Source organism: Rhinopithecus bieti, unplaced genomic scaffold, assembly GCF_001698545.2.
Source record: "Rhinopithecus bieti isolate Rb0 unplaced genomic scaffold, ASM169854v2 scaffold_7212, whole genome shotgun sequence".
Taxonomy (NCBI): domain Eukaryota; kingdom Metazoa; phylum Chordata; class Mammalia; order Primates; family Cercopithecidae; genus Rhinopithecus; species Rhinopithecus bieti.
Genome location: NW_016806198.1, coordinates 804572 through 815445, shown reverse-complemented (window position 1 = coordinate 815445; position 10874 = coordinate 804572).

The following is a 10874-nucleotide window of genomic DNA, read 5'->3' as shown; positions in this document are numbered from 1 at the left end:
TATTATTATTATTATTATTATTATTATTTGAGGCAGAGTTTTACTCTTGTTGCCCAGGTTGGAGTGCAATGACTCACGATCTCAGCTCATTGCAACTTCTGCCTCCCGAGTTCAAGTGATTCTCCTGCCTTAGCTTCCTGAGTAACTAGGATTACAGGCACGAGCCACCACGCCCAACTAACTTTGTATTTTTTAGTAGAGACGGGGTTTCTCCATGTTGGTCAGGCTGGTCTCGAACTCCTGACATCAGGTGATCTCACCTCGGCCTCCGAAAATGCTGGGATTACAGTCGTGAACCACCACTCCTTACCTATTAATTTTTTTTTTTTTTTTTTTTTTTTTTTTTTTTTTTTTGAGACGGAGTCTGGCTTTGTCACCCAGGCTGGAGTGCAGTGGCCAGATCTCAGCTCACTGCAAGCTCTGCCTCCTGGGTTCACGCCATTCTCCTGCCTCAGCCTCCTGAGTAGCTGGGACTACAGGCGCCCGCCACCTCGCCCGGCTAGTTTTTTGTATTTTTTTTAGTAGAGACAGGGTTTCGCTGTGTTCGCCAGGATGGTCTCGATCTCCTGACCTAGTGATCCGCCCGTCTCGGCCTCCCAAAGTGCTGGAATTACAGGCGTGAGCCACCGCGCCCGGCACTAATTTTTACAAACATAAATTTAATGAATTAATTTGCTGACATGGACTGAATCTAATATTCTTAACAATTTTCCTAGACTAAGACATTAAGCGTTTATCTGTAATTTTAATTATTATGATGAATAAAACCACAGTGTGAATATCTCTATCCACAGAGCTTTGAGGATATTATAGATTACATTCTTAGACTACTAGAAAATAGTTTTGCAAAAACGTATGACCATTTGTAGGTAATGAATTCACATTGCCTAAATTGATTTCCAAACTATATAATTTACCCTGTCATCTGGAAGATGTGAAAACACTTCATTTCTATCAACATTGACTGTTTACTATATTTTATTTTATATTTTGTTAGTTAATCAAGAGAGTTTCCATTCTGTAATATCTACCTTTAATCATCTTCAATTGTCAGGCTGTAGATAAATTTTCATATTCATATTTGTCAAATTTAAGGTGTACTGAAGGACATCTCCGCCTTACTATGTTATATTTGAAAACCTTATTCTTCTTCTCTAGAATCCAGGAATTCCCACTGTACTTTTTAGGAGAAGATGTTGCAAAACTCTATAATTTAGGGTAACCAAAAGTTCTCAGTTCTTCTAGTTCACCAGCATCAACTTTCCGTACTACATCCACACAGATAAAGTCTAAGTATCCCCATCCATTTGCTACTAGGGATCTCTGAGGATGCCTGAGGAATGTTTGCACGTTTCACACACAAGATCAGGAAGCTGTTTCTCATTCCGGCCCCATCTTTGTTCTACTCTCTGGCCATATTTAATAGGCTTCCCCAGGCTGTCCCTTAGTTTTGGCCATATTATAATAGGCTTCCCCAGGCTGTACCTTCCTTCTGTTTCACTTCACTTGAAGCCTGTACACATCTGCCTGCCTTCCTGTCCTGAGGACAGGGCTCAAGCAAAGACACTTTTATTTATTTATTTATTTATTTATATTATTTTTATGTTATTTATTTTATTTTATTTTATTTTTTTGAGACAGAGTCTCGCTCTGTCGCCCAGGCTGGAGTGCAGTGTCGCGATCTCGGCTCACTGCAAGCTCCGCCTCCCGGGTTCCTGTCATTCTCCTGCCTCAGCCTCCCCAGTAGCTGGGACTACAGACGCCGCCACCACGCCCGGCTAATTTTTTGTATTTTTAGTAGAGACGGGATTCCGTGTTAGCCAGGATAGTCTCGATCTCCTGACCTCGTGTTATGCCCACCTCGGCCTCCCAAAGTGCTGGGATTAGAGGCGGGAGCCACCGCGCCGGGTGGCAAAGATGTTTATTACAATTTATGGAAAGATCGAGAATAACAGAGACACAATAGCTTATTAGAGGGAAACCCAGTATTGAGTAATGAATACCTACCAGTTGTCTTGGAGACTATTGGCTACGTTGATTCCCTATACAGAGTCCCTTCATGGATTTCTTTCTTGGTCCCATGAAATTTTTAGGCACCAATTACATCCCAAAGAAGTTTCTCTAACCCAGAGCTTCAAGATTGGGTTTCGTGCCCCTTGAAACGTGACAATATTTAGAGACTTTTGTATTGCCATAACTGGGAGGAAGGTGCTCCTCGCATCCAGTGGGAAGAGGCCGGAGATGTTGCTAAACATCTCATGCACACAGGAGCCCTCCACAACAGTTAATTATCCAGTCCAAAATGTCAGACTCAAGAACTGTATTCTAAACTCTCTAAACTGTCCTTTCTTAGGCTGAGTATAAGAACAGCTCCCTGAATCTCTAGAAAATGAACAATTTGCTTGCTTCTCCAAAACCAAAGGCTGTCTCACCCCATATTCTTCTCAGAAATATATATATATTTGAATATATATATTTCTTATATATAAGAATCTATTCCCATTTCTTATATATAAGAAATATATATTCAAAATATACATACATATAGTTTTTATATATATTCTTATACATACTAAGACATTAAACATTTACCTGTAATTTTAATTATTATGATGAATAAACCACAGTGTGAATGTCTCTATCCACAGAGCTTTGAAGATATTATAGATTACATTCTTAGACTACTAGAAAATAGTTTTGCAAAAACGTATGACCATATATATACACATATATGTGTGTGTGTGTGTGTGTGTGTATATATATTTCTGATGGAGTCTTGCTCTGTCATCCAGTGTGGAGTGCAATGGCACGACCTTGGCTCACTGCAGTCTCCACCTCCCAGGTTCAAGCAATTTTCCTCTTCAGCCTTCCAAGTATTTGGGACTACAGGTGCGTGCCACCACACCCAGCTAATTTTTGAATTTTTAGTAGAGACAGTTTTTACCATATTGGCCAGGTTCAGGTCTTGAACTCTGGACCTCAAGTAATCCATCTCCCTCGTCCTCCCAAAGTGCTAGGATTACAGGCATAAGCCACTGTGCCCAGCCTTCTCAGAAACATTTTGAATAGTATAATCTCTTTTAAGAGCAAAAGTTGATCCCATACAGGTTATGATATGACCTCTTATGACCTAAATAAAGACAATAATAGTGTGGAAATTTAATTTTGGATAGTTTGTTTTCTCAAATTATATCATCTGGGGGCAACCAAAGGAAAAAATGCCTGGGTTAGAGTACCTCTATTTGTGAGCCTTTACCTATATTATTTATATGAAATGTCTTAGTTAGGTATAAACCTAAACAACTTATGAGAAGACTAGTCTGCTCAGTTCTACTTACCGGATAGTGCCTCTCAATCTTATAAACAAATATTTGTCAATAGCATGGTTTTAAAACAGTGATAGGAAAGGGAAGTCCTGAGAATGAACCGTAGTTTTAAAACTACTAACGTCTTACTTTATTTCTTTCTTTTTTTTTTTTCCAGAAAAATTTAACAGGTTATATTTATATTATTATAAAGTTTGAGACCGCCTGAACTTGTTACTGAAATTTTAACTTGCATTAATGCTTTACGCCTCTGGCATTTATATTAAAAATTCACACACAAATGAAAATGGAAAACTGCAATGCCAATACCTGATTTCTGTCCCTATTTTTCCACTCGCAATCATATACTTAGGTACCTTTTGGACCCCATGGAAAAAAATTCTAACGTTCAGAACTACCAATACAGGAAGGATAGAGAATTTTTTTTTTTTTTTTTTTTTGAGAATGAATGTTCCCATCATAGTGGATTCTTAAGCAGTTCTCCACGTATGCGTCGTGCTAGCTGGATGTTTTTGGGCATAATTGGTTACAGTTTGGCATGGATAGGCCACACGGTTGGTGTCTTCAAAAAGGCCAACCAGATAGCCTCCCTCACTTGGCCTCCTGCAAGCACGATAGCTGCGCTCTGGAAGCGCCAGATCTGTTTTTAAATCACTGAGCAATTTCTCGCACCAGACGCTGGAAGGGGAAGTTTGCGAATCAGAAGTCGTGGGATTCTGATAACGTCTAATTTCACAAGCCGCCACAGTACCAGGCCTGTAGCGATAGGTTTCTTCACCCTCAGTAGAGGGCGCACTCTTGCGAGCGGCTTTTGTAGCCAATTGCTTCCTGGGTGCTTTACCCACGGTCGATTTGGGGCAGTCTGGCTTTGTACGACCATGGTTACAGAGGACTCTCACTTACCCCCTTCTCCTTCGGCTGGAGCTCGGCGAGCGAAAGGCGGCGCTGGTGTTGTGAAGCGCGGCGGCGCGGGCGGCGGCTGCGGGAACACAATTCACTTTATTTCAAAATAAAGACAAACATTTTTCCAGAAAGGCTTATCTTCTAATTATACACTCACTTGGTGATGTCCTCATTCAGTGGAAGGACAGGACTTACTGGCTGGGGCTCTTTTAGGCAATGATCCTATCATTAGGGATCTGCCCTCATTGACATCATCTCTCCTAAAGGGCCCCCTCCGAATATTATCACTTTGGTCATGAGTTTTAACATAACTTTTGGTGGATACAAATATTCCAACCATAGCACTGGGTAACCAGAAAGAGCTCTATGGGAACCTGCAATCTCCTTATGGGAATTTCTCCAGACTCACTTAAAACCTCATTTCTCTCCTTCCTCCTTCTTCCTTCCTTCCTTCTTCCTTCCTTCTTCATCCTTCCTTCCTTCCTTCTCCTTCCTTCCTCCTTCCCTCCCTCCCTCCCTCCCTCCTGCCTCTCCTCCCTCTCTCCCTCTCTCTCTCTTTCTTTTTTCTTTTATTTATTTATTTATTTTTAAGATGGAATTTCACTCTTGTTGCCCAGACTGGAGTGCAGTGGCATGATCTCGGCTCACTGCAACCTTCGCCTCCCAGGTTCAAGCAATTCTTCTGTCTCAGCCTCCTGAGAAGCTGGGGATTACAGGCGCCTGCCACCACACCTGGCTAATTTTTGTATTTTTTAGCAGAAACGGAGTTTCACCATGTTGACCAGGTTGGTCCTGAACTCCTGACCTTAGGTGCCCTGCCCGCCTCAGCGTCCCAAAGTGCTGGGATTACAGGCGTGAGCCAAACTTCATTGTCTTTCTTGGATTCTCTACTCCATTAATGGTTTTGTATCTTGGTTACTCATCTCCTTTCAGGATGTCATATTTACAGGTCAGTTTTATACTCTCTTTCCTATCTTTGATTTTGACCTTATCCCTTTCTTACCACTTCAAGTCATGTATTCTGATATTTGACAAGGACTCATACCTACCACCATGCCTCTCTGGATTTCATGTTAGTTTAGGGCTGATTCCCTTCATTGTTCTCATAGCTATTTCTATTGTACCACTAATGAATTGCCTTCAACAAGCATCCCAGAAGTGTGAACATAGCAGTGCTCCTAACTTATGTTACAGAACTTGTAATGAAGGGCTATAGTCATTCTGAAATTAATCAAAGAGTTATATGATTTATCACAGAGTTCTTTGTGTTATTTGATTTATCATATAGTTATTTGATTTATCAGAGCTAAAGCAACATTGTTTTAAAACACTTGAGGGTCTGTTTTTTAACTTATCTAGAAATAGAGCAGTTGTATATGAAAATCTTATGGTACCGAGAAAATGGTGTTAATACTGGTTGCAGAGCAGAGATGGAAAATATTGTAGGGAGAAACTAGGAATATGGCAACTTCAGTGAAGCCTGCTACTCAAATATACTTTTTACTGCTGCCTTTAGTAAAAGAATAATTATACCTAATGCACCTTGAAATTAGCAAATGGCAATATTAAAGAGTGGTCATAAAATGTAAGTTCAAAATTCATTGTTCATACAAGAAAGAAAAATCAATGCTCAGAAAATTTGACCTTTAAGTACATCTTCTTCAAATTATAGGTGATATCCTTAACAAAAAGTATCACAGTAACTCCTAAGTATGGTAAAATTAGGCTTATTTAGTATTACACAGGCCAAAATATTGTCCAATCCAGTGTTTCCATCTTTACTTCATTTACTTGAATACATTATTTAGATTTGTAAGACTTTTTTTACTTTAAAATGAAAAGTCATAATATTTTTTATAATTATCTTATACACTTTTTCTTTCACTAAGAATCAAATAAAAGTAAGAAACTTAGAATTTTGTTCACTGTGCCATCATCATTTGTACCCTATTGCCACTTAGTCATAGGTACAGCATGAGAGATTTTAAATATAACATTTAAGTTTGACTCTAAATCTACAAAGGAAAAAAATTAACCCAGAGAAAGATTAAATGACCTGCTCAGTTTCATAGAGCTTCAGTAGGAAAACTATAACTTGTATTCAGGGTAATGATTTTTCTGCTGCAGAATGCTTAAAAAAGAAAAAATGTTAGATTAATTTCCCAATCACACATAACATAATTCTATAATTTATGTCCTAAATGAAGTGTGAGAATATTGCCTGTTAAGACATTTTTTAGTTAAATTCTATGCTAATAATTTAGAAGAACAGTTTTATTTATTGGTAACCTTGATGCCATTATTATATATTAATAGATTCTTATCTTCTTAATTCAGCTTTCATCTCTAATTACTAGAGTGACTATAGCTACAAATGCCAAAATCTTATTTAAAAGTGTAAAACTGAGCCAAATCATCACAGGCTTTGACAATTTATTGGCTAAAAATCCCAAAGAACTAGTTGAATTTTTTCTAAAGGTGCCTGGTCAACAAATAGATGCTCAATAAATAATAGGTAATTGGCTGTAACCAACTCTTTAAGCATAAGGCAAAAAGAGAAAAGAGATATGTTCTCTGCTATTAGGTAGTTCAGAAAGCAAGGTACTATCACTTCTATTAAATAGACCCTGTTTTGGTTTTGTTTGTAACATGTAAAATCACTTTATTGATTGTGGGTGCTTAATAGATACCAACTGAAAGTAAAATTTAAATTGAATTGCCTGTAATTAAAGTGACTAAACTCTTAGTATGATGGCTCTAATACAAATGAGATAAAAGGACATAGGTTAAAGGTAATTACAGAAGGAATGCCTCTATTAAATATATTAATGTTTTATAGTATAATATAATCTATGTGCCATATCTAAATCTAAATAACTTACTGATATCCACATTCAGTAACAATTTGGTAAATTTGAATAGGTGACATGTGTTGGGTACTAATTTAAGCCTTTTAAACACATCATCCAATTTATTTTTCCGAACATTAGGAGTAGCATTGTTACTCTCATGTAGTGGAGGAGATTTGATAAGATCACAGAGCCACTGTGTGTCAGAGATGTAATTTGGACCCAGGCATCCCTGAGTGCAAGGGCCTTTTTTTCAATCAGTTTAAAACATCTCTTTTAACTATAATGCAATCACAAGCTACTTCCTGAATGTTCTTAGGAAAACAAAGATGTTTTTTAAAAAAGGAAAATGTAGAAAAAAATTAAAAATTTTCCCACAGATTACAATTTTGATGTATGATATGGTTTGGCTGTGCCCGTACCAAAAATCTCATCTTGAATTGCAATAATCCATGTAGGTCAAGGGTGGGACCAGGTGGAGATAATTAAATGACAGGGGCAGTTTCCATATACTGTTCTGGAGATAGTGAGTGAATTCTCACGAGATCTGATGGTTTTCTAAGGGGCGTCCTCCCTCGCGCTGCTCTCATTCTCTCTCCTGTCACCACATGAGGAAAGACATGTTTGCTTCCCCTTCCACCATAATTGTAATTTTCCTGAGACCTCACCAGCCATGCAAAACTGTGAGTCAATTAAACCTATTTTCTTTACACATTTACCAGTCTCAGGTATGTCTTTGTTAGCAGCGTGAGACCAGACTAATACAGTGTACTTAGAGGCCAAAATGAGAAAAACCATCAACAAAAATTCTAGGTTGATAGCTCACAATTTTAAAAGTTCACAATATTAGTTTGCTTATCTCTGACAGTCTTAACATTTAGAGACATTAATTATGACTTACATACACACATACACACACACACATGCACATACACAAAGGGAGACAGCATGCTTATAAGTTCCCTGATAAAGGTAAATACCCCCCTTACATATTTTGTTATATTTTCATTGCAATATTTGTAGCTTTGCGCACAAAATGGAATATGTGTACATATTGTGTTAAGTGACATAAGTAATCATTTTAGAAAAAATTATTTTTGGATGTAAACAAGAAGAATGTCAAAAACTTACAAATAATAATAATAACCAGTATACTGTTAAATAAGTATTAATGATAGTGTATCTTTATTATGCATATATTCAGCATATATTTAATTTCTCCTAAGTCATACCATTTATAATTTCTAAAAGTGTATGACATAATACATTGAACACATTAAAAAAATAATTGGCTCTCTCTTTACCAACAGTGATGCTTTTATGAACAACCTAAAGGAGAATAAATAGTTGGAGGAAATCTTTAACATATTCTGGTGGAAACAGTATGAAAGAAGCACTTAACTGAATTTTTTTTTTTTTTTTTTTTTTTGGGTTTTTTTAGAAAATTCTCTTCCTGCAACATTTTGAGCCATTTTCTGAAGTGCTCATGAGCCAAATTGCTGACCTTCACCCAGTGAAGTAATTATCCAAACAGAACACTTCCCTGTGATTATTGCAAACACAATTAAAGAGACACTAGCATACATTACATTTACAGCGTCCAAGTATATTATTTATTGTATTCAAATTCTAAAAAAAGCTTGAAAATGTCCCCCAAATATATTATTGGTACTTTGTTCGAATAGTCTTTAAAAGCAATTATAAATAAATTTTGTGTGATAATAAACCGAGAGAATAAACTGATAATAAGCTATGTTGCTACATACCATTACCTTACAAACTTCATTCATGATGAGAAACGATCACTATGTTTGTGAAGGCTGTCAGCGTTTGTGTTGATTGAAAGTACCTGTGTAATTAAGATGGATATTTTGCTCACTGTGTTGGATATGTGACTAACTTTGTGTTCTGACAGCACCTGGTACACAGCTGGAATTTCAGTAAGTGTTGAATAATAATCCACATAAATCAATTTAGTAATAGTAAAATATGCAGCTCTGCAGTGAAACTACTTATTATTTCTAGGAATTATTGAAAATATACTAGCTTAACAAAAAACGTGCTGTACTTGAGTCATTCTATCCTACAGGGAAATTCTTTATATCTCCTGAGTGCATTTTCTGTTTCTAAAAGATAAGAATAAAGTGGTGAATTCTGAAATGAATGAAGTGCAGATCAAAGAGCAAAGAACATGGACCACATGCCATACTGTTTCGCAATGTTTTCTGAGAAAGTTGGCATGGATGTTCACAAAGCAGATGCAGCCCTCTAGGCAATCCGTGTGTTATATACTGACCTTTTAAATGATGTAACCAATGAAAGTACCTAAAGAGCATGCCCTAGGATCATAGAATTCCACAGATGCAAGAATTTTCAGAACACATCCAAGAACAGAGGCTTCAAACTGAAGCATAGAAATACTAAGTGACATGCCTAAAGTCATGTGTAGATTGAGAGGCAACTTTTCACTATGCTACCTTGTCCCAAATCAAAATAATAAAACATTTTTCTGCCACAGGTATAAACAGAAAGCTCTGTGCCATCAAGATGGCTGACTAGAGGCACCCAGCACTTTCCTCCTTCACAAAGAAGGACGCAAATAACCACAGGTAAAATTGAGAATGTAAAGGAGAACAACAAAACTCAGCAAAGAAGTGGCACAGACCCTGTGAGGTATAGAAGCTCACAATGGCAGGAGAAAGAGGAAGGTGAAGCAGCCAGCTAGGATAGGCTCAGAGCCAAGAGCAACATCTCACTGAGAGGAAAAGTTGAGTTGGAGATCCCTAGCATCTACATTTCTACCACAAATGCCTGCAATCCTGGCTACAGATAATCCTCTCAGCCCTCACAGACTCTCAGTCTAGTATACAGAACTGGAGTCCACATGACTACATTGTCTTATAAAGGAAAGCCAATATAGGTCTTCCCCACCCCCAAGACCCAGACTGCTGCAGCATGGCACCATTTTGAGAGTAGAGCCACCAGACATTACACTTTGCCTTGGCTCAATAGCCCCTCATCTCCATATTGAGCCCGTTGGCTCAATAGCCCCTGCATCTCCATATTCCTGAGGCCCCCTGCTGCACTGCTATACCAGCTAGACCTATTGATACAGCTAAGTCCCTGGCATTCTAGTTGATGCATGGCCCTACACACCAGGGAACAGGTGGTCTAGTGCATTAGGGAGGCTGCCCCCAGGACATAGGGAGCCAAAGCACATGTTCCCAAGAATCAGAGCCACCTGATTGAAGCCATTGCCACTGACATTGGCCCCAACCTCTCAAGCAACAGAAAAGTCACATGCTTCCCATGGGCTCAAGGATCCACCCACCCAGCATCTCTATCACCAACAAAACTGCCCCACAGCTCCACAAGCAACTACAACCTAAGCCACTAAAAAACTTAAAGACACTGCTGATATTGATTACAACTGAAGAAATAATATAGATACTACAGTTCCGTGCCCACCCAAAACAAAGTTAGGCACCTTACCAAACTAATGTTATAGATATATCTACAGAAAAGGTCTTCTTCTATGAAGGTGACTCCATAACATTAAAGTAAGCAGTGATTACACCAGATGCACACATATCAGCAAAGAGACACAATAAACATGAAAAATCAAAGAAACATGACTTCTCCAATGAAACACAATAACTCTCCTATAAGAGACACCAAAGAGAGGAACAGCTATAAAATGCCTGAAAAGAAATTCAAAATGGTGATCTTAAGGATATGCAATATAATAAAGAAAACACACATAGACAATACAAAGAAATTAGGAAAATGAATATGA